We start from the raw sequence: 6,000 nt of genomic DNA, 5'->3' as shown, positions 1-6,000 counted from the left end.
ACCAGCTTCAGATACGATTGGGGGTGCTGTGAAGGGACATATAGGGGCGATGGGAGGACGAGAGGAAAAGATCAGTTTTTGAAAACTGAGACCATTTTCCCCCAAGGGTGGGGGGAAGTCTTCGTAAATATTCGTGCCTTAGGCGAAAAAAAACCCCAAAAACACTAAGAATATATTGCACACGTACTTGTTTCATCTGTTAAGGAAACAGAGCTAAAGTGTTTTCCCCCGTTTGAATATGCGCTATACATTCCAGATGTACTCTATAGCTGTAATCGATCAATAAACCTACTGTTACAGATTTCAACACCATCTGGGAATAAAAGGTCCAACATCCCCCGGGACCGGTTTTACTAAAGACTAGATCATTATTGGAGCCATGGCCCCCACAAAGGTGAGGCTGGATCAGGGTTCTGGCCGAAGACGATCCTTATCATTTTTTCTTTCACGTTATAAATTCACTACAGCAGTGGCCCGGCAAAGATCCTAGCCACGGGGTCCTGTAGCAAGATTAGGATGAGAGGTCATGCTTTTAGCATCACTGCCTCATTCACCTACGGCTATGTCCTTATTGAATGTTGATTTTTATACATAAAGACAGTCATAGCTATGGCCCCCACATAAGGGGGGCTGACAGGGCTCTAGCCCTGGGGCCCGGGATGGTTATCATCGTTTTTTTACTTTTTTACGCTATAAATTAACTACAGAAAGGGCCCGTTAAAAGTCTGACCGAGGGGCCCGCAAAAGATCCCAGCCTAGGGGCCCCGCTACAGGATGTGGGGGCCATGGTCATAGCCATCAACGTTTGCAGTGGTTGTCACACTTCTGTTACCCACGGCTCCCTTCACCCTAGGTTTATCTGTGGCTTACGGGAAAAGTATAGAAGATATTGTTCATTCATAAAAGAACCGCTTAGGAGCAGACGCAAACATCAATGGTCAACAGCTTCGTCATGACGCCCCTGGTCAGGCCGAATTAATCATTAAGCAAAATAAACACGTGCTTAGGGCATCGGAAAGAAAGGGGCACCACCCAAAAGTTATCAGAATGCTTTTTTTTATACACAGATTTTTTCGGCAAAAATCCTAGAATTTTCGATTGATTGTAAAGTTGAAGTCTTTCATCAAACAGATGCAAATGTAGAAAAACTAATAATATTGCGAAATATAGATCACGTTAATGCTGAGTTTTTGGAATGAGATTTCGTGCAATTTCCATAAGGTAAGCTTGGGCCTTCTTATAACAGCATCATAGGGCCCTTATTGGGCGAACTGATGTTTCTGAGACCCCCTACTGTAAAGAGATCTAATTGTCATGAATTCCTCGGGCTGTTTCCGGTAAGCCAACTTCTACAGAATAAGGACGTGAAGTTAGAAATGCACAAATCTTTATGAGTTATTAACAGATCAACGGCACGGTTTCAGGGAAAAGGCAATGAATGGGGTACAAATGGGCGATGATGAATTCAGGAGCGTTATCTTATCGTTAATTGTTATCACCCGTGTGGGACAGTTTCGGCGCCCCTATGGCGTATAAGCCGCACCAGTAAAATAATCCTGGAAACTCGCTGCTGTGATCCCAGCCTGATAAAATACATCAAAAATCATGGTTTTCTCTGCGAATCATTCAGTCCTTCTTTCTTTTTTTCAAACCGAACACAACTCAGGTCTATCACCATCTATGGGCGATTTACTACCTAGTGAGTTGTGCCGGAAGTGTAACTGTGTGTGTACCTAACAGTCTGAGTGCGTATGTAGTGTTTGATTTTTCAGTGCTACCATCCATATTTCAGAAGTGGAGTGATGTGTTATGATTGAATTACATTTGTACTTTTTGTAGGTCTGTTGCTCTCTGTGGCGAGACTTTTTAAAGGGAAGATCGGCAATCATTCAGTTCAGTTCACTCATAGTCTGAAATTGTGCATAACTTTTTTCCTTTAATTTTTTTTTTGTTGTTGCAGTATTTGCAATTATTTTTCTCTTTCACCCTTGATTGGCCGCTCCGTGCGTCCGCGTAGGTTGCACAGCCTAGAGCCACCCTTTTGAGGTTTGATCTAGATCCCCTAGACCTAGATTCATAGGTGGAGATTTGAAAGTCGGTGATACTGGCACGATGATGATTGCTGGGGGGGGGGGGCAGAATAATGATGATGTCAGTTCATATATACACATATACATTAGATCAGTCGGCCCCACCGTTGACGCTGGGGGATCACCCCTCATGCCCCCTTTCCGTATTTCCGGCCATGCCTCTAGATTCTAGGTACTCACCAAAGCTGTAGTTCACCAAAATTAAGGTACCTGTGAGTACTGTAATATTGGACATGTTAAGATTCCGTGGTTGTTTTTGAAGCCGTTTCTGAAATCCTAACAAACAGTCGATGGGAGAAAATATATTTTAATGTTTTCAAAAGATTTTGAAAAAAAAAGTCTAAACATCTAAGGTCTCTCTATCATTTGAAAAATATGAAAGCAAAATTCCAAAAACTTCCAAAGATTGCCCGAAAAAAAAACATCCAGGAAATGCTATCAACGACTTTGCAAGTAAAAAACACAAAAAGGGCGGGGAAAGAATTTCAATGTCCGTGCTTTATATTATATTAAATATTCACATCATAATTCTGCCCTAAATTAGTTATTTCCGAAATTTTCATTTTTTTAAAATTTATAGATTCAATATCGAGTAAAGTATACTTGTAGAGACCGGGGAAGGGCACCAAAACCATTTAAGTGCTTAGGGTCTTCAAATGTCTTATTCTCGCCCTGCCCCTGGTAGAGGTTGGTGACACCCCTAGGAACCGTTTAGCACACTGTGAGGAACACTGCTGTAATGGAACACATTTTATAATGAGAATTCGTGCGAGTTCGGGAATTACTTAAACCCAAGGGTTATCTGGGTGGAAGTGCCAGAATATGCATTACAGACGAGCGATATTGAATTTTTGTGTTAGAAAGTCACTCATCGAAAGTGTTCGTGACACAATGGGTGATAATCCATTTGGTTCAAACATACAGATAAATTTCAGCCACCTCATTTGGCAATTTGCCTGTTGTGGCCTTTGTGTTTGTATTTTTAATTTCTATGGTGTCCGAAAAGAAATGAAACTATCAACATGGGGAAGAAAATGTTTGTTGAATCCACGCCATAAATACGATAATGTATTTTTTCTTATTTTTTTTCAACATTTTTATGTTACCAAATCCTCCTATATTGACCGATTTTCATGACTTAAGTAAGGCACCTGGGCGCTACTATCTACTCATGCTTATCAAGAATGCTATCCGTATCCATACTGATTATGACCAATATAGGGATAAAAGATAAATTTTGGTACTACAGTCAATATAACTACCCCTTTCATTCCGTCGAAAATGGACGTTATATTGAGAAGGTCGTTATATCGAAGGTAAAACATATATGATAATCATTCTAGGAAAACATTTGAGACTTCTTCTACCGGTAGTTGTAATGGAATGGTCTCTATAAAGCAAGGCTGTTATAACGACCGTCGACTGTATCTCCGAAAACAAGCAGCGTTTCTCCTCTGAATATTCCGAGGAATATATGATGGGGGGGGGGGGGGGATACACGCTCCTTCAGCAAAGGATAATAGCATTTTCTTCTCGCAATGGCGTCGGTTTAATAAAAAAATTATATTTTTGACTTGAAAATGTTTATGGTGACTCGCGTAGTGTTTTTCCTTGATAGAAAACAATACATTTCAGCACAACCTTTTAAAATTAATTCAACTTAATTCGAAATTGATTCATTATCAAGTGTAGCAGTATATTAATAATATTACTCAATGATTTAATTATATTATCAATCATATGCCTCCAAAAGGATTTTTCGGTGTTTTTTTTACGTTCAAGCGTGGTTTCATCTGAATGTAATTTTTTTTATTTAAATGTTTAAGCTGAAAGTTGAAATTTGTTGTAATCTAACAAAATTTCTGATGCGTTCATAAAACAATGGTAAATATTCAATGAGATTTTCATTCAGAATTACATGTAAAAGAAGATAATCAATTGCAATGATTTTTCCCCCGTTGATGCTTGCAGTTTTGGTCAAGAAAGGAACGAGAATCCTGCATTTGAAATTATGCAAAATTTCATTTTCTTAAAACATGGATCTAAATAATATCGTAAGAACACTGCTGATTTGGAAGATAAATGACAGATAGCCGGCCCAGACATAGACACAAGAAGGTCCTGGGCAAGGATAAGATCTGGCCTGTGAAAGATTGCTACCGCAGGGAGTCCCACACACACACCGAGGGGTTATCGCACCAACCTCTCGTTGAGTATAAAAAAGGCTGCCGTTCGGAATCGGCAATAGGCGTAGGTCCCGGTCTAATTAACCCTCGTGTGCAGAAAATGACCGTGGTGTGACAAAAATGATCAAATGGTCAACCTGGCCACGGCCCTCCTCGTGTCTAAGTCAGAAATTGGGGTCTCTGTGACTTCATTAAAGATATTTTGACTATTAAGTGAATAATGTCTGGATAACGTTTTGGATAGGAAATTAACAAAATAAAATATAAGATGGTTTTTTTTATTTATGCATTATCTTGTGTTACATTGCTTGGCAAAACTTCATTTTCTCTTATGGAACCGTTCACACCCGAAATAACATAACAAAAAATAAAAAAATAGAATAAGAAAATACTTGCGTCTGAATTCGTTTCAGAATTTACTAAGATAACACACCAAAAAGGACAAAAAATGTCTCACGAGCAGCTTGATTGAAAATTTCAATAATTAATTTATTTTAACGATTAAATTTTGATTTTTTTTTTCATAAGCACCATTGCTCGACATTTGAAGTTCAAAGTATTTATTGGTGTTATTGCTAATCAAAATTAATTATTAATCACACTTTATTAAATGACAAATTTTGCTTATATGAGAAAAGTAGGCCGGGGTCAGAATGCCCACGCGAATTACACACTTGATTCGGACCACGGAGTCTGACTTGATGAATTTCTTCCAATGTGATTAAAATTTGGTAACCAACTCAAGTGAGATCCCTGGTCAGCGTTGATAGAGTTTGTATTCATCCTTTGAAGACGGCATCTATAGTGTGTCGAAACGCTTCAGGTATTCGTGGCGTTTTCCCCCTTATTTGCCTTTATCGTTGATTCCTTCTTTGATTTACCAGGAAAAGGATCATTACTATTCTAAATTGACAACGTATTTAATTGCAAACGTACAAGATTGGTAAAAATCCAATCGACAATTGAATTGATAATCTAAACACACAAACGAAATAATTTTTTGGCAGTATTCTGGTGATTAAAAAAAACAACAATGAAATAGCTAGGACTCGTGTCCCATTGGAGTCGATATCTGATAAGGGGAAAAAGTCAATAAAGCAGCAGATTGCCAGGCAAATTTGGTTGCCGACCCGTGCTTCAGTAAAGAGTGAACACGATTGCGTATCAAGCGCGTTACAACAACACTAATTCTAATTGGATAGTCATGTGCGCATATCTCTAAGATTGTCACTATAAAATCGGAATCACCAAAGTAGTTTGCATCAATTGCATTAAAAAAAAAAAAAATTCAAATTTAGCCAGATGTAAGTGGCTTTGTTTGAACCTGAGTAATGATGATTGGCTTAATTTTATAATTAATGAAAGTTTATGCATTCATTGGAACTCAACTCATGAACACCTTACTTTATGGTCCATGTGAAAGTAGAATACTGAAGTCCAACATCCGTCGGCGGGAATAATTTCGCGTAAAATTAAATTTCCGGATATGCGATTTCATAAAAAGTGAATAACACATATTAAAATGTAGTTTATAAATTGTTTCAGGAATATGTGAGGCGCAATTGACAATAAGAGGGGAGGGCGGTTAAAAGAATAAAAACAAAAATTTTCATTTTTTTTTTCAATCTTTCAACTATAACAATAATCCCATTTACAAGGAAAATGCACAGAAATAGCATTAAAAGAGAGGCTGTGTGTGTGTGTGTGTGTGAAGTTAAAATTTT

Source organism: Pholcus phalangioides, unplaced genomic scaffold, assembly GCF_987345545.1.
Source record: "Pholcus phalangioides strain wild (caught in Gottingen) unplaced genomic scaffold, Ppha-v1.0 ptg000011l_1, whole genome shotgun sequence".
Taxonomy (NCBI): Eukaryota; Metazoa; Arthropoda; class Arachnida; order Araneae; family Pholcidae; genus Pholcus; species Pholcus phalangioides.
Note: the sequence above shows the minus strand (reverse complement) of the source record.